The sequence below is a fragment of the Marmota monax genome, unplaced genomic scaffold, assembly GCF_021218885.2.
Source record: "Marmota monax isolate L192 unplaced genomic scaffold, Marmota_monax_Labrador192_F-V1.1 WCK01_AAM20220418_F8-fsc00250, whole genome shotgun sequence".
Lineage (NCBI taxonomy): Eukaryota > Metazoa > Chordata > Mammalia > Rodentia > Sciuridae > Marmota > Marmota monax.
The window spans coordinates 370,746-389,826 of record NW_026693876.1 but is presented as its reverse complement, the minus strand read 5'-3'; the positions used below and the strand labels follow the sequence as shown (position 1 = coordinate 389,826).

The 19,081-nt window shown below is 42.0% G+C and overlaps 1 long non-coding RNA gene across 1 annotated transcript in view; it reads right to left on the bottom strand.

Annotated features, from left to right (window-relative positions):
- The window catches only part of LOC131424882 (uncharacterized), a 62,668-nt gene extending 50,023 nt beyond the window's left edge, over positions 1-12,645 (bottom strand). The window contains exons 1-2 of the long non-coding RNA XR_009228487.1: positions 12,003-12,645; positions 1,986-2,052 (exon numbers count right to left, since the gene is read on the bottom strand). This is a non-coding gene — a long non-coding RNA (uncharacterized LOC131424882). The remainder of the gene's footprint in view (positions 1-1,985; positions 2,053-12,002) is intronic.
- Positions 12,646-19,081: the final 6,436 nt, after the last annotated feature.

The window sequence follows — 19,081 nt, the reverse complement described above, 5'->3', positions numbered from 1 at the left end:
TAGTGTGGATCTTTGAGAGAAAAACAGCAAAGTGTAAGGTGGAGTCAGGAAAGGATTTTATTTGAATGGATTCCTATTCCCCTGACGGTAAAATAAAGTGTGACAGATTGGAAACTGTTTTGAGATAGGATAAAGAGCACTATGGTCTTACCAGGGCTTGGCAAGGATGAGCCAGGGCTAATTTGACTAGGAGAGGTGAAAATGCTTGGGGAAGTTTTGTGGGACCTAATTAGGGACTCTGACTCGGTATGGGGTGATGGGGGTTTCCAGCAATGGGCCAGGCAGAGCTGAACTTGGCTGGACCTGTGGTGGGTGGGGCCTGTTTTATCAATGCAGAGCTCTGGGTGGGAGTCTCTCAGCAGCCAGCACAGGCAGATGGCCCACAGGCAATGCTTTAATGGGCAATTTCTATTCTTCTTCCTCCTCCTCCTTCTCCTTCTTCTTAAAATACACTTTATATAAAATAGAATATTTTTTTTAGAAAGTCATAGTTTTCAGAATTTCGTAGAAAGTGGCTGTTGGGGATTGAGTCTTTTGTGGGTAGGGCCAGCTCTCTGTTGGTGCCACGGGCAATCCTTCAGTGTTTGGCAGGTGATACCCACATTACAGGCAGCGTGCTTCTCCCAACGTGTGGTAAAAGAAACGCAGGCAGTCCCTGCAAGAGGGAAGTGGTTACATGATTGAAAGCAGCTTGGGACTTGCGCAATATAAAGTCATTGTCATAGAAAACTCCAAATGCGTTTTCATTTTCAAATGATGAATTACATGCAGGATTGCACAAGGACAGTCTCAGAAGACTTCCAACCAGACAAGCCTTGATTTCCAGTGCTTTGGCTTCCAAAAGCATGTTTGGGACATTTTAAAAACCTGTCCCTAGAGGCAAAGAGGAAGCGTTTTGTTGTGAAAATCTGTTTTTTTATAAATGGGATGAGAAAAACTGCACGCACATTTAATTTAGGAATGTAATATGATCTAACAAAAGCATTTCTCATTTAGTTGGGATTGAGGGTTTTAAAAAATAATTTCCTCATGAGCTGAATGAACAGTTCATTGATTTATTGTTAATGGAGTTGTTCATTTCTTATTAATCATATACTTAGAGACATTGGCTCTTCATGTCCCCTTTCTCTGTCGAAAACAGCTACACAGATGTCAATATGAGTAAAGTTGTACACTATTTGAGAGTCATGTTGAGTTTTAGTTATTTTTATTATAAAAATCACATATTCAAATATAAATGTAACTGGGTGTAGTGGCACATGCATGTAATGCCAGCAACTCTGGAGGCTGAGGTTAGAGGTCAAGAGTTCAAAGATGGCCTCAGCAACTTAGCAAGGCCTTAAGCACCTTAGACCCTGTATCAAATAAAAAATAAAAAGGGCTGGGGAATGTGGCTCAGTGGTTAAGCACCCCTGAGTTCAATCCTTAGTAATATATATATATACATATATACACATTCTCATGCGTGCATGTGTGTGTGTGTATGCATAACAGTTTCCGATAGCTTTTATACAAAATAAAATAAAAATAAATCTATAAAAAAATAAATTCAAGCAAAACATAATCAGGAGGGCAGTGCTGTTTGATTCACAACAGATTAGGTGCTGATTGCTATGCCAGAGGCCCTTTTGCACTTGACAGAGGCTACAATGCCATTTGTTGAGTGTCCTCTGCTACAGCTTTTCTCATGTTGTCTCAACAGGAAGCTGGTAAAGACCAGTGGGTAAGGGCAGATGTTTTCCAGCCAGAATGCCTGACTGGTTTAAGTCCTGCCTTTGCTACTAATTACTGACTATGTGATCCTAGGCAAATTGCTTAACCACTTTGGAATTCAGTTTCCACATCTGGAAAATGGGAGCAACAAAATTCCCTATAGCATTTGGATGTGATAATTCAAGGAGTTAATGCTAAAGAACAGAACATCAGAAAATTATTAATACAATATAATTTTCATCATTTATGCACCAGGTTGTGATGTCACTTACCATACATTGTTTGTCATTGGCCCTCCGAATCCTCTGTTTCCACATTTTCACATTTGATTAGCCAAAGCTTAAAAGTATTTGGGAGAAAAATTGAGTTAGCATTGAACATATACAGATTTTTTTTCCTTGTCATTATTCCCCAAACAACACATGAGAACAACTTTTACATAGCAGTACATTGTTTAAGTTATTAATCCAGAAATGATTTAAAGTACATAGGAGGATGCACATAGATTATATGCAAATATCTTTCCATTTTATACAGACAACATGAGCATCCATGGATTCTAGTGTCTGAGGAAGGTCCTGGAACCAGTTCCCAAGGATACCTAGGGATGAGTTTAATTTACTTTCTTAAGCCAGTGTGATGGCTTGCAATGTGTCAACTTGGCTAGGCTGAACTGCATGTTCCAGAATTACCTTTGCTGTTTGCTATTGGTTAGAGGGAGCTACAAAAGACATTCCCGTGTCTTTGGAGGGCAGGAGTGAAGTGGCAATCATTTTGTAGCTCATACACATTGTCATGTATCGTATCGGTTGGTTCCCACAATTTGTGTGAGGCAGAAGCCGGGCCTGTAGCTCCTCCATCTTCCCCTGGATGCTCTTACGGCTCCTCTGACTCCTGGAAAGGTTTGGTCAGCTCCATGGTGAGGCTCCTGACTTCTCCAGGACACCCACCTCACTCAGAGGAGAGGCAGTAAGTACTGACATAAGTTTCCCTTCCTCCTCCCAGGTGCCAGCTTGGGCTTGAGGTTCCCTCTTATGCTTGGTTTTCTTGACTTTACACCCATCTTTCCTTCCTGCCTGCCTTTTCTTCATGGACTTGAACCCTGGCATCAGATGCAGAAAACTGATATTGGGAGACCCCTTCTTAACCAGCTCCCACAATTGTGTAATGTCAAATTCTTTAAAAAAAAAAAAAAGTCTGTGATAGATAGATCGATCTCTAACAGTCCTGATTCTCTGAAGCTCCCTGTCTGATACAACCAGGGTAATTAAAATTGTTTGTCTTTCTCAACAACATGGTCATAAACACAAATGAAAACATGGGCAATGAAATCATGTGGGAGAGTTAATTATGAGAAAGACATTCATATAATTTAGAATACAATTATTTTCAGATAGATGATTATGAAAATGAAACTTCACAACTTAAAATGTTCTCACAAGATGTCCTAGGTTATGTTGAAAAATACTGCTATAATTCATTCTTATTTGTCTCTCTCCCTAGTATGTTTTGGAGACTGTGAACAATTAATATTCTCATACTTCCCACACAACACCCACACAGCATCTTCTGTTGTAGGAGGCACTGTATCCTTGATTTTTTTCTGACAAAAACAAAAACAAACAAAAAAGATGCATAAGATTCCACAACACTCTTTCTAAACTTTCCTCCTGATTCAAGGAATCCGACCCATTTCTCAATAATTCACTCACTTTTAAAAATGTATTTATTTATTCATTTATTTTAACTAGGTATGTATGACAGCAGAATGGATTTGATTCATCGTACAAATTGCAGCACAACTTTTCACTCTTGATTCATTCAATCATTGTAAAGTATTATTGAGCACCTGCTGTGTGCAAGAAAGGAAATTGTCACAGAGTATGTAAAGACAATTACTGTCTCTTCCCTGAAGAAGTTGAATTTCGAAGGGGCAAGAAACCAGCAAATTCAGGATAGCAATATCATGTGACTGTCATGGAAGAGCTGTGCACAGGGCTCCATAGGAGCTGCCAACTCAATAGGGATCTGGAGAGTACTTCCTTTAGGGTGAATACTCGAGTTGGGTATTAAAATCTAAAGGTTAGTCTGTAAAAGGTGAAGGGTCTTTGGACAAAGGGAACAGAGTTTTTAGGCTCTGGAGGTACAAGAAAGCATGAAGTATTTGGGAAATGTTTAGTTGAAACTCATGAGTTTGCAGGTCAGGATGAGATCTGGGCTCATCACAGTTACAGAAATCTGAAAGGTCAAAAGACAGTTGACACTGTGGAAGAGAGAATGAAGACTGAGCACAAACAGAAGAAAGACTATGGTGGCCAACGTCGGCACTCAGCACAGCACTTTACGAGGTGAGATCAAGAAGAGCACCAGAAAGACAAGAGAGGCCGGAGAAGATCCAGGAGAGTTAGGGACTAGAATCAAGGGAAGAGGGACATGTAGAGAGATTGTGGTCAAAGATGTCACATGCTGAAGAAAGTGCAAGTAAACTAAGGATTGTAAAGGGAATTCATGAGTCACTGGTGATGTGAAAAGTGGGCCCTAATGTTCACAGACCTGGTGACTGCACCACTTTCCATAGAAACTGACTGTGAGAGTAGGGAGAAGAGCATGGGATCTAACATGAACATATTCATTCGCTGAAGGAAAAAAGAGTCAGAGCAAAAGAAAAAGTTGAAGGTAAAGGAGAGAGGACTATAACCCAAAGAGCAAATTGGAGATGAAATGGTTAAGTAAGGAAACCTAAAAGAACTGAAGTAGATAGGATACACGAAAGTGTTTATCTCAAAATTTGTTTCCCTTAAATTTGTAAAAAAAAAAACAAGTCTGTGACTCCTTTTATGGAAACCTTTCAGTAACTTCTAAAGGCTTATAGTATAAAGTATGTAGGATAGACAGTGTTTTCAATCTGTATACTCCCTGTTCTTGGAAGAGAGTAATACAATCCATTCACTGCCATGTGATTTACAGTGTCTCCTATGGGAAGAGTTTATATTCTCAGCCCATTACATTCAGCTTGCTGATGTGACTTTATTTGACCAATGAAAATGAACAGGTAATAATATTTGTTTCAACCAAATAGAAGCTTTAAGAGCTATTGCATGTATCCACCAACTTCCTGCCACGAGAATGCACGTCTCAGGTAGGGACTATTCCTTAACCCTGGGTCCTATGAGAGGAAGAGCCATAGCAGATGACCCAGAGGCAATGACATGTGACATAGGAAAATATAATGTTTGTTGTTCTAAACCATAAAGACTTTTGACTTGGTTTGAAATGATTAATCTTGCAGAGAGGATTAATATGGAATTTGGCAATGGCCATTATGCAGTACCTAAGTAGGGAAATAGTGCATTCAGAATTGTATTTAATATTGATCTAGCAGATTTGGGACACAAGAAGAGACTTTTCTACAAGATTAAACATTTTTACAGCCTTGTCTCTGCCAGTTTTTCTGGGTCTTCATCTTTACTTTTAAGCTTGTGTATTATCATATGGCATAAAGAGAGAAGTTCATTCTGGTTTTTATACTGTTGTAGGGACAAATGAGGCAAGGCACCGAAGGTAGCAGGAAACAGTTTTATTTGGCTGCAGCCAGGTTCAGAGGGTACAGCCTTTGCTGTAATCAATCAATCCCCTGAACCCCGAGTTCAGGAAGTTTCAGAGTTTTATACCCAACATGTAAGGGGAGGGGCTCAGAAGTTCGCAGTCTGCAGAAGTTCACATAAAAGCAGCTTTTTCTTTCACTGTTTTAGGCAAGTTAAATACTTCAAGGACAACACCTGAGAAGGGGAGAGCTTCTTCTCCCCTTTCTTTCTTCCCCTGCCAGCTGTTACCATGGAGCCCGATTAATATCTTCTTCTCATCTTAAAAAATGTAGACATCTCTGTGAAGCCCAGCTCAAGGCCAGAAGCCTTGTTAGCACATTTCTACAAACTACTATACTGGATCCATTTGTGAAAAATTGTTAAGGGGGTGCCCAGCACCTGGAGTGCTGGTATCTTCTCGGCCAGTGGCCAAGTGACATGAAAATAGAAAGTTTATCTACAATGGACTCTTTTGCTGACAGTCCTAAAATCAGCCATGGTGACGAGGGCTTTTCTGTGGAGAAAGGGGGTGCCACTTCAATTCCCCCCTTTAATGATGCTCCCCTTAATTTAATCCTTTATATTTAAGAGCATCATTACCATTATCTTGGCTTAAGGCCTTGTATAATGCCAAAACCTTAGTTGTTGTCATCCTTTCAACAGCAGCTTCTATATTGGACCCAATAGTTTTAATGCACAGTGGAGCCAAACATGGGAGCAATTAACAGGTTAACAGCAGAATACCCACTACACCAGTTAAGTTTTAAATCTACCAAGAGTTGAAAACCATCTCCCAAAAGCATGTTTGGGATTCAAACTTTAATGCCCTTCTAGGTATGAACGAGCACATGTGCTAGTTCTCTAGCATATTGGCTATATCCTTAACTGTTTGTCTATTGTCGTCCATCTATAGTATTCCTCTGGTGGGACAGGTCCTAAATATATGTTTTACCACCTCTTATAGTGGATTGTCTTGACACATGGTTCACATGATCTCCATGTTTAGGATAGGAGTAGAACAGAATCTCTTAAGGTTATCAAAGGAAACCAAACTAAATAATAGACTAACATTTTGGTTAGCATAGGTTAAACAGCATAAATTAACAAAGCCAAATTAATAACACCATACAAATCCTAGAAAACTTATATAAGCAAGATAAAAAAAATAAGTGAAATTTTGTTTTTTAGAGCCTAGAGTGTTAACCATTACACTATAGGAATTATCTTAGAGGTTGAAAGAGTCCATTAGTTTTCATAGAAGGTTTATCTTTCACTATGAATAGATCAGCCAGTCCCTCCTGTGTGGCTGAAACAGGGCCGTAGTCTCCTCAAGCTTTGGCCGTGCATAGACCAGTCAGCTTCCAGAGTGACTGGAGCAGGGCTGTTGTCCTTCTGATCCTCAAGCTTCTCCTGTGCTCCTTTTTCTTCAGGATGGTCAGCTTCAAGGGTGTAGCAGCATCTGGAGAGCACTCCAAGTCCGCAGCTACAGGTGTGAGTCTGGTGTAGTGAATCCAGGGACCTATCTCTGCAAACTTTACTGTAGTTGAGGTGGATAAAATAACAGTGAAAGGGCCCTTCCAAACAAGTTCAGGGGCTGAATATTTCATTCTTTGACTCAGACTCAATCTCCAGGCTTGAAGGAGTGTGCACCTGGGTCAAACTTACTGACAATCTTTCTCTAACCCATTGGTTGAGAACCTGTAAAGTTTTCCCTAAGACCTGAAGCTGTCAACTCAGGATTAATTCCCCTATCTCTCTTAAGTCTCCCTGTAGCCCCCTAATAAGAGAGGGAGGCCTTCCAAACATTATCTCATAAGGAGAGAATCCAGTCCTTCTAGTGGGAGTGGATCTAATCCTCAAAAGTACAATAGGGAGAAGTTCATCATAATGTAAGTGAGTCTCCTCGCACCGCTTACCCAATTGAGCCTTAAAGTTCTGTTCATCCTTTGAACTTTACCAGAACTCTGCAGCCTATAGGCAGTAGGTAACTTTCATCTGATATTTAAACTCTTGGTTAGTAATCGTATCACTTCTGCCCCAAAGCTGGCCCATTGTCTGAGCCAATAATGATTGGGATACCTTAGCCTTTTCAGTGCGGGTGGGAAAGGCTTCCACCCGTCAGAGTGGGAACACACAAAACCCAAAGTTACTTATAGCCCCGTGAGCATGGTAGTTCAGTGAAGTTTACTTCCAAGTCTTCAAAAGGTGCTCCTCCTATAGTTTGGATTCCTGGTGAAAGCTTTGGCCCCTGACAAGAATTGTTGTGAGCACAAACCTCATATTGTTTGCAGATCATCCAGGTGATGCTTGTGAGCTGGAAGTCATAGAAATGTTGACTCAGAACTGTCTCAAGTGCTGTATGTCCAACATGTTTTCCTGTGAAACTGTCTGATAAAGGCTGGGGCTAGAAACTCCGGGGTGGCTATTCCGGCCATCAGATAATCTCCACCATCCACCTGGGAGAAAATTTGTTTTTTCAGTCTTAAATTACTTACTTTCATGTTGGGAGTAGGTTGGCTCCCATTTTGATAGCTAGTCGGCCAGGCAGAAGGGCAGCATTTAAACCTGGGACTGGATTTTTTCCCCATTTCTTGCAGACAGCTAACCTGGCCTCTCTGTCAGCTCTCCGGTTGCCCTGAAAAACCACAGTGTTTCCTTTTCGATGACCTTGACAATATATAATCATAACCTTCCTGGGAGCCCACAGTGCATCCAAAAGTTTAAGAATTTCTTGCCCATACATCATGTCCCCCCCCCTTTTTTTTCTCCTGAGTTAATTACCCTACATAAGGCCCTATGAACATGAAGGGTAGCGAATGCATATTTTGAGTCTATGTACATATTCACAGAGTCCTGCTGTCAACTGAGGTGCTTGAGTCAAAGCAATAAGTCTTACTTTTTGTGCTGAAGTTCCCTGAGGCAGAGGCTCTGCCTTGACAGTAGAGTCCAGAGTGACCCTTGCATATCCAGCCAAACATACCTCATCTTTTATAAAACTGCTTCGATCTGTGAAGTACTCTGCATCAGCGTCCTTGAGAGGCTGGTCTATTAGGTCTGGTCTGCTGGAGAACACTTCATCCATGACCTCAACACATTTGTGATCAGGTTTTCCAGGTCCATGGGCAGCAAAGTTGCTGGGTTTAGAGTTCTGACGACCTCAACATGGATACATGGGTTTTCACATAACATGCCCTGATATTTGACCATTCTTTCATTAGTCAACCAATAGTGTCCTTTATATTTTAACAATGTCAAAATTGAATGAGGAACTCTGACAACCAGCTCTTGTCCCATGGCCAGTTTATCAGCTTCCAACACCAGAAGAACTGTGGCTGCAAGGGCACGTAAACAAGGTGGCCAGCCCTGGGCTACAGAATCCAGCTGTTTTGACAAATAGGCCACTGGACTGTGCCATGTCCCCAGCATCTGAGTCAAAACTCCTATAGCCACTCCAGACCGATCATGGACATACAGAAAGAAAGGTTTCGTGAGGTCAGGGAGCCCTAATCCAGGTGCACTGGTGAGTGCTTGTTTAATGTCCTCAAAGGCCTTTTGCTTAGTTGACTCCTATATTAGAGGATCCTATTCTCCCCCCTTTGTGGCTTCATAGAGGGGTTTTTGTCATAACTGAAAGTTGGGGATCCATACATGTCTGAACCCTGAATTCTCTAGTCTGATGGCAGGTTGAAGGGACTGGAATTGAGCAGATCTCCTGTTTCTTTTGAGGCTCAGTTGCTATTGTCTGTTCTGTTGCTGAGTCCGATGGTAACCAAAGTATTTGACCTTTTTCTTGATAGATATGGGCTTTTAGGTCAGAGTCCAGTGCTGTCCCAATGATGATGTACTTAAGCCCCTGGGAGGAACTGTCATTTAGGGAAGGGAAGCGTACATAGAGCCTCTGGCGCTTTAAGATGCAGGAATTTTTTTTGTTATCTCCCAGTGCAGGATCTTGGCTGCTGGGATTCTCCACCTCTTAAATCTAACGTAAATCTTAGCAGAGACTGATGACCTGGGACACTATTTGTATAAAAGGCACCTATGTCAATCTCGCCGTGGGCCGTCTGCCAAGGTTGGAGGGCAGCAGTGCAGTTCCGTGCAGGTCCCAGTGTGGCAGCTACATTGTGCCCACCTAGGTGTTTCTCTTTGTCTGTGTGGCCTTCTCCTCTTGTCAGGTGGGAGTCTGCTCTAATTGTATATAGTAGCTGCCCGCTTGTGTTTTGTTCAGTATGCCTGGGTGCATGGGGCTCTGTGGCTCTTCCTGCTGGTGGCTCACAGCTTGTGGCTTGGAGTCAGGGTGGCATATCCTTTTGGAGTGAGCACGCTATGGCTCACTATCAGCTGTTAACATGAACATATTCCTGGTTCATTTGGGGGCTTGCAGCAGCTGAGCCCTCCTGAGGCGCTGGGTCCCGTACATCGTGCATCAGATACAGTTGTGTGTATCTGTTGGACCTCTGCCATATTCGTCAATCACAGACTTCCGAGCAAGTGGGAAGAAACTGAAAGGAGGGGCTGGGGCCAAAACATTTATTCCTTCTCTGTTCAAGGCTTAGCATTTGAGCACAGTAGTGGGTGCTTGTCCGCTGGGGTCACTAGAGGCTTCCCCTTTTGTCTGGCCACAGTTTTTTTTTTTTCTTATAAACATTTGGAGCATTGGCTTTGTTCTAGTGAGACCCCCCCCCCCTTTGAGTAACCTCTGGGTTTGTGGTGAGGGCTGCTGTAAGAAGATCCATCCTCCACTTCATCTTTTTGGTCTGGCTGTCTTTGAGTCTCTGGATCTCGATTGATGAAAACTATGGTGGCCACCTTACTCAGCTCACTGGCACACTTCTCAGTAAAGCCCTCTAGGATTGTAAAATTTGGCAAATGGCTCTTTGAGCCTGTCCCACAAAGGCTGCATTGATCACCTGTTGCTTGCGCCTGTGCATTTCTTCACTGACAAACTTGCACCGTGGCTGCTACACTTGTATGTGCCCTTCTTCCCCCGGGCACCTCGGGGAGGAGAGAGGGGCAGCAGCGGCAGTGGCCTGGACATTTAGCTCTGAGTCAGTTGGGCACATCTCTTTTGATCATTGCTGCCAGTTTCATAGGGTAGAGGGGCCTTAGGCAGATGTGGGGCTGAGAGAAATATTCAGGCTATCAAGGTGCGAGAGGGAGACAGCAGGAGGCTTGTCTGGGCTCTGTTTGTTTGCAGATGTGCTCAGCTTAGGCTAGGGCTCAGGGCTGGCTTTGATTCCTTCTAACTTTGTTCTCTTTTTTCTATTCTTTTAGACTTTCTCTGAGGGCTTCTTGACATCTCTTTATCTTTAGACCTTCTTTTTTGTTGGAGCCTGTCCTAGCTCTGGATAATGGGCTGCATCAGATCAGTCATGGCCCAGGGTTTCTCCATGTAGGAGGGAGTATGGTTTTTCCAGCTTATGAGCTCAATGGTGGAGAAAGGCTGGCACACAAAACTGCCTTGTCTCCCTCAGACATTTCCCTCTGGTCAACATGGGCATGTCCTTTGATCCCTTGCAGGGGCATCTGGAGAATTCTCATCTGAGTTGTGGCTCTGATCTTGGGACAAATCTCCCACCTTAATCTTGGGAGGTGAAAGAGTCTTTGGTCCTAGGAAGCCTTTGGCTCTGAGGACATCACAGAGGAAGGAATAGCCAGTATTGGGGACCATCATTTGTTGCCTCTGAGGACAAGGGGGCTGAGGGGACACTCTGCTGTCCCGGTGGTCTTGGCAAAGTTGGTCCTGGGTCCTCTTCTGGCACATGGGGAAAACTGTTTCCCTTACTGTCTTTCCTAGTCAGATTTTCTGCTTAGCTGCTTTCCGCTGGGTCTTAGAGACCACTGTGCTCCTGGCTAACATCAGCTTGGACTGTTCATCTAGACAGGCTCTCAACCAAGGGGGCTGTTTCTGTACTATCTCTTGCCAGCAATCAGTATAAGAGAATTGGTTCAGGGTTCCAACAACAATCAAAAGGACTCAGCAATGACTCTTTCATCTAAAGATCCTTCTGGTGGCCAGCCCACATCTTGGGTGAGCCACTCTAATTCACAGAGTATGCAACCTTTGTGGAGTGAGTTTCACCCCACTGTAACCTGGAAAACCTTCCTAACGGTTTCTCACACACATTTCAGAAGGCTCAGTTTCCTTAGTGTGCCTCCCATGTTCCACCCTGCATCGGTGTCGCACACTTAGAACAAAACATACTTAGGACAAGACTCGCTTCGTCCATCTCCGGCCACTCCCCTGGCAGGGACTTAGGGCCCTCTTAGCCTTGTGAGTCGGTATCAACCCCCGACCTGGAGCTTTCACCTGGACGTTGGTTGGGGAAATTCTGCCATAGACTGTATGAGGTGCCACAGAACTTCGGATCAGGACTCTGCACTCGCTTTGGCCCTCAGGTTGGGTCGGAACCCTTCCCTTTGTCCATCTCATTCACACACTTTCACACAGACATGGCCAGGACAGAATTTCTATATCACCCAAATTCCAACAATTCCAAACCAAACAGAAAAGGGAGTCCTGGTTGCCCCTCTGCTCGCTGACCCTGAACAGAGACTACTCGGGCGACTCCCCGGGTCCGTTTCAGCTCCAACCACTTTGGAGGGTACTCGGGACCCAACAGAGGGTGATCAAGCCTCTCTTCCACCAGCTTAGGCCTCAAAGAGGAAGTCAGGTGGGCTACAAAACCAAATGGACCCGGGTCCTACCTGTTCAGATGGGCGGTGCTCCAAAACCCTAATTCTGGTTCCTGCTGCCTGTGGGTTCTGTTGTGCTCAGGGGTGGCTGCCCCAAGGTGCTGGGTGAGTGGATCCTCCTTCAGGCTAAGAGTGGCCTGGGCAGCCAAGGGGAACTTTGTCCCCTACAGCCCCAGGGAAGCCTGTCCCCGGAGACAAGAGAGGCAGAATAGCCTTCCTTACCTCCCGTGTCCCATCTGGGTCGCCAAAAATGTTGTGGGGACAAATGAGGCAAGGCACCGAAGGTAGCAGGAAACAGTTTTATTTGGCTGCAGCCAGGTTCAGAGGGTACAGCCTTTGCTGTAATCAATCAATCCCCTGAACCCCAAGTTCAGGAAGTTTCAGAGTTTTATACCCAACATGTAAGGGGAGAGGCTCAGAAGTTCACAGTCTGCAGAAATTCACACAAAAGCAGCTTTTTCCTTCACTGTTTTAGGCAAGTTAAATACTTCAAGGACAACACCTGAGAAGGGGAGAGCTTCTTCTCCCCTTTCTTTCTTCCCCTGCCAGCTGTTACCATGGAGCCCAATTAATATCTTCTTCTCATCTTAAAAAATGTAGACATCTCTGTGAAGCCCAGCTCAAGGCCAGAAGCCTTGTTAGCACATTTCTACAAACTACTATACTGGATCCATTTGTGAAAAATTGTTAAGGGGGTGCCCAGCACCTGGAGTGCTGGTATCTTCTCGGCCAGTGGCCAAGTAAGCAGGGTGACATGAAAATAGAAAGTTTATCTACAATGGACTCTTTTGCTGACAGTCCTAAAATCAGCCATGGTGACGAGGGCTTTTCTGTGGAGAAAGGGGTGCCACTTCAATACTGGATTTTTTACTTCAGTCCTTTTCTCTTAAATAGGTTTCAACATGACTATTATTTAGATTTCCATGATTTTGCAACTAATTTTTTTTTTTTCTATCTGATGCTTTTATCTATTTTTTCATTTATATCAACATGATTGAATATGATGCTTTTCAAACTTCAAATCATGCTGTATTAATGAGCAGTGAAATAAAAATGCAACCAGCATTTTAAATTATTTTTCTTCATGAACATTTAAAAAAAAACACAGGTTAGAATAGTAAAATGACCTCCCAAATATCCATCACCTGGATTCAATTGTTAAGATATTTTCATATTCTTTCTTCTATTCTATGGTTTTCTTCTCTTATTTATTGGGGAAGTATCTTAAAGGCAATTTCAGACATCATGTTAATTTACTAATACATATGCCAATATGTTTCTCTACAAATACATATTTTTTTAGGTAACTACTAAGGCATTATCAGACCTTTTAAAAAAATTTTTTTTTTTTTTTAATTTTTTATTGTGGGTTGTTCAAAACATTACAAATTTCTTGACATATCGTATTCCACACTTTGATTCTAGTGGGTTATGAACTCCCACCTTCACCCCATACACAGATTGCAGATTCACATCAGTTACACATCCATTGATTTACAAATTGCCATACTAGTGTCTGTTGTGCTCCGCTGCCTTTCCCATCATCCACCCTCCCCCCTCCCCACCTCTCCCCTCCCCTCCCCTCCTCTCTCTCTACCCCCTCCACTGTATAACCCTGAGGGTCTCCTTCCATTACCGTGCAATTTACCTTCTCTCTCCCTTTCCCTCCCACCTCTCATCCCTGTTAAATGTTAATCTTCTTCTCCTGTTCTTCGTCCCTACTCTGTTCTTAGTTACTTTCCTTATATCAAAGAAGACATTTGGCATTTGTTTTTTAGGGATTGGCTAGCTTCACTTAGCATAATCTGCTCTAATGCCATCCATTTCCCTGTAAATTCTATGATTTTGTCATTTTTTAATGCAGAGTAATACTCCATTGTGTATAAATGCCACATTTTTTTTATCCATTCGTCTATTGAAGGGCATCTAGGTTGGTTCCACAGTCTTGCTATTGTGAACTGTGCTGCTATGAACATCGATGTAGCAGTGTCCCTGTAGCATGCTCTTTTTAGGTCTTTAGGGAATAGACCAAGAAGGGGAATAGCTGGGTCAAATGGTGGCTCCATTCCCAGCTTTCCAAGAAATCTCCATACTGCTTTCCAAATTGGCTGCACCAATCTGCAGTCCCACCAGCAATGTACAAGTGTACCCTTTTCCCCACATCCTCGCCAGCACTTGTTGTTGTTTGACTTCCTAATGGCTGCCAATCTTACTGGAGTGAGATGGTATCTTAGGGTGGTTTTGATTTGCATTTCTCTGACAGCTAGAGATGTTGAGCATTTTTTCATGTACTTGTTGATTGACTGTATGTCCTCCTCTGTGAAGTGTCTGTTCAGGTCCTTGGCCCATTTGTTGATTGGGTTGTTTGTTCTCTTATTGTCTAATTTTTTGAGTTCTTTGTATACTCTGGATATTAGGGCTCTATCTGAAGTGTGAGGAGTAAAGATTTGTTCCCAGGATGTAGGCTCCCTATTTACCTCTCTTATTGTTTCTTTTGCTGAGAAAAAACTTCTTAGTTTGAGTAAGTCCCATTTGTTGATTCTAGTTATTAACTTTTGTGCTATGGGTGTCCTATTGAGGAATTTGGAGCCCGACCCCACCGACTGTAGATCGTAGCCAACTTTTTCTTCTATCAGACGGCGCGTCTCTGATTTGATATCAAGTTCCTTGATCCATTTTGAATTCACTTTTGTGCATGGCGAGAGAAAGGGATTCAGTTTCATTTTGTTGCATATGGATTTCCAGTTTTCCCAGCACCATTTGTTGAAGATGCTATCCTTCCTCCATTGCATGCTTTTAGCCCCTTTATCAAATATAAGATAGTTGTAGTTTTGTGGATTGGTTTCTGTGTCCTCTATTCTGTACCATTGGTCCACCCGCCTGTTTTGGTACCAGTACCATGCTGTTTTTGTTACTATTGCTCTGTAGTATAGTTTGAAGTCTGGTATCGCTATACCGCCTGATTCACACTTCTTGCTTAGCATTGTTTTTGCTATTCTGGGTCTTTTATTTTTCCATATGAATTTCATGATTGCTTTCTCTATTTCTACAAGAAATGCCATTGGGATTTTGATTGGCATTGCATTAAACCTATAGAGAACTTTTGGTAATATCGCCATTTTGATGATGTTAGTTCTGCCTATCCATGAACAGGGTATATTTTTCCATCTTCTAAGATCTTCTTCTATTTCTCTCTTTAGGGTTCTGTAGTTTTCATTGTATAAGTCTTTCACCTCTTTTGTTAGGTTGATTCCCAAGTATTTTATTTTTTTTGAAGATATTTTGAATGGAGTGGTTGTCCTCATTTCCATTTCAGAGGATTTGTCGCTGATATACAGGAATGCCTTTGATTTATGCGTGTTGATTTTAAATCCTGCCACTTTGCTGAATTCATTTATTAGCTCTAATAGTTTCTTTGTAGAGCCTTTTGGGTCTGCTAGATATAGAATCATATCATCTGCAAATAGTGATAATTTAATTTCTTCTTTTCCTATTTTTATGCCTTTAATTTCTTTCGTCTGTCTAATTGCTCTGGCCAGTGTTTCGAGAACTATGTTGAAGAGAAGTGGAGAGACAGGGCATCCCTGTCTTGTTCCAGATTTTAGAGGGAATGTCTTCAGTTTTTCTCCATTCAGAATAATGCTAGCCTGAGGCTTAGCATAGATTGCTTTTACAATATTGAGGTATGTTCCTGTTATCCCTAGTTTTTCTAGAGTTTTGAACATAAAGGGATGCTGTACTTTGTCAAATGCTTTTTCCGCATCTATCGAGATGATCATATGGTTCTTATTTTTAAGTCTATTGATGTGGTGAATAACATTTATTGATTTCCGTATATTGAACCAGCCTTGCATCCCAGGGATGAATCCTACTTGATCATGGTGTACAATTTTTTTTATATGTTTTTGTATCCGATTCGCCAGAATTTTATTGAGGATTTTTGCATCTAGGTTCATTAGAGATATTGGTCTGTAGTTTTCTTTCTTTGAAGTGTCTTTGTCTGGTTTAGGTATCAGGGTGATGTTGGCCTCATAGAATGAATTTGGAAGTTCTCCCTCCTTTTCTATTTCCTGAAGTAGCTTGAAAAGTATTGGTATTAGTTCTTCTTTAAAGGTTTTGTAAAATTCTGCTGTATACCCATCGGGACCTGGGCTTTTCTTAGTTGGTAGTCTTTTGATGGTTTCTTCTATCTCCTCAATTGATATTGGTCTGTTTAGGTTTTCTATATCCTCCTGACTCAATCTGGGCAGATCATATGACTTAAGAAATTTATCTATGCCTTCACTATCTTCTAATTTATTGGAGTATAAGGATTCAAAATAGTTTTTGATTATCTTCTGTATTTCTGAAGTGTCTGTTGTGATATTGCCTTTTTCATCCCGTATGCTAGTAATTTGAGTTCTCTCTCTTCTTCTCTTCACTAGCATCGCTAAGGGTCTGTCAATCTTGTTTATTTTTTCAAAGAACCAACTTTTAGTTTTGTCAATTTTTTCAATTGTTTCTTTTGTTTCGATTTCATTAATTTCAGCTCTGATTTTAATTATTTCTTGCCTTCTACTTCTTTTGCTGTTGTTTTGCTCTTCTTTTTCAAGGATTTTGAGATGAAGTATGAGATCATTTATTTGTTGGTTTTTTCTTTTTTTAAGGAATGAACTCCAAGCAATGAATTTTCCTCTTAGAACTGCTTTCAATGTGTCCCATAGATTCCGATATGTTGTGTCTGTGTTTTCATTTATCTCTAAGAATTTTTTAATTTCCTCCTTGATGTCTTCTATAACCCATTGATCATTCAGTAACCTATTGTTCATTCTCCAATTGATGTATGCTTTTTCCTTCCTTCTTTTATTGTTGATTTTCAGTTTCATTCCATTATGATCAGATAAGATGCATGGTAATATCTCTACTCCTTTATATTGTCTAAGAGTTGCCCTGTGACATAATATATGATCTATTTTTGAGAAGGATCCATGTGCTGCTGAGAAAAAAGTGTAACTGCTTGATGTTGGGTGGTATACTCTATATATGTCAATTAGGTCTAGGTTATTAATAGTGTTATTGAGTTCTATAGTTTCCTTATTCAACTTTTGTTTGGAAGATCTGTCCAGTGGCGAGAGAGGTGTGTTGAAGTCTCCCATGATTATGGTGTGGTGGTCTATTAGACTCTTGAACTTGAGAAGAGTTTGTTTGACGAACATAGCTGCACCATTGTTTGGGGCATAAATATTTATGATTGTTATGTCTTGTTGGTGTATGGTTCCCTTAAGCAGTATGTAGTGTCCCTCTTTATCTCTTTTGATTAACTTTGGCTTGAAATCTATTTTATTTGATATGAGTATGGACACGCCTGCTTGTTTCCGAAGTCCATATGAGTGATATGATTTTTCCCAACCTTTCACCTTCAGCCTATGTATGTCTTTTCCTATCAAATGCGTCTCCTGTAGGCAGCATATTGTTGGGTCTTGTTTTGTGATCCATTCTACTAGCCTGTGTCTCTTAATTGGTGAGTTTAAGCCATTAACATTTAGGGTTATTATTGAGATATGGGTTGTTCTTCCAGCCATATTTGTTTATTTCTGTTACTAAACATTGTTTGTTTTCCTCTTTGATTGTTTCCCCCCCCCCTTTACTGTCCTACCTCCCACTGTTGGTTTTCATTGTTATTTTCCATTTCCTCTTCCTGTAATACTTTGGCTAGGATGTTTTGAAGAGATGGTTTTCTAGCTGCGAATTCTTTAAACTTTTGTTTATCGTGGAAGGTTTTAATTTCATTCTCCATCCTGAAGCTTAATTTCGCTGGATACACAATTCTTGGTTGGAACCCATTATCGTTCAGTGTTTGAAATATGTTATTCCAGGACCTTCTAGCTTTCAGAGTCTGTGTTGAAAGATCAGCTGTTATCCTGATTGGCTTGCCCCTAAATGTAATCTGCTTCCTTTCTCTTGTAGCTTTTAAAATTCTCTCCTTATTCTGTATGTTGGGCATCTTCATTATAATGTGTCTAGGTGTGGATCTCTTATGATTTTGCACATTCGGCGTCCTGTAGGCTTCTAGGATTTGGGATTCTGTCTCATTCTTCAAGTCTGGGAAGTTTTCTTGTATTATTTCATGGAATAGACTGCTCATTCCTTTGGTTTGGAGCTCTGTACCTTCCTGTATCCCAATGACTCTTAAGTTTGGTCTCTTAATGTTATCCCATATTTCTTGGATGTTCTGCTCATGGTTTCTTAACAGTCTTGCTGAGCTGTCTATGTTCTTTTCCAGTTGAAATACTTTGTCTTCATTGTCTGATGTTCTATCTTCTAAGTGTTCTACTCTGTTGGTAGTATTCTCCATTGAGTTTTTAAGTTGGTTTATTGCTTCCTGCATTTCTAGGATTTCTGATTGCTTGTTTTTTATAACCTCTATCTCCCTGTATAGTTGATCCTTTGCTTCCTGGATTTGTTTGCGTAATTCGTTGTCGAAGTGATCTTTCATTGTCTGATTTTGCTGTTTAATGTCTTCCTTGATACTCCAGATCATCTGAAGCATGTATATCCTGAATTCTTTATCTGACATTCCATCTGCTGCAGCTGTTACCTCTTCTAAAGTTGCGTTGACCTGCATTGCTTGTGGTCCTTTCTTTCCTTGTCTTTTCATACTGCTTGCGTATCTTTCCTGCAGGTGCGGGCGGCGGCTCTGCTCTCTCCTTATTCCAATTGGGGTGTCGTGGCTACCACGCCGGCAGGTCACTGGGCCTGTTCTGGGAGCTGGTGGCGGCTCTGTTCTGCCCCTACTCCAATTGGGGTGACGTGTCTGTCGTACCAGCAGGCCACTGGGCCTGTCCTGCTGGTCGGTCGCAGATCTGCCCACCTTTCGGGCACGAGTGGAGGCTCTGCTTTGCCCCTACTCCAATTGGGGTGTCGTGACTACCCCGCCTGCAGGATGCTGGGTCTGTTCCTGGCAAGGGAGGCGACTCTGCTCTGTCCCTACTCCAATTAGGGTGGTGTTTGTACCCCGCCGGCAGGCTCCTGGGCCTGATCCGCCGGTCTGTTGTAGGTCTGCCTACCTTGAAGGCGCGGGCGGTGGATCTGCCCTGCCCCTCCTACCACGC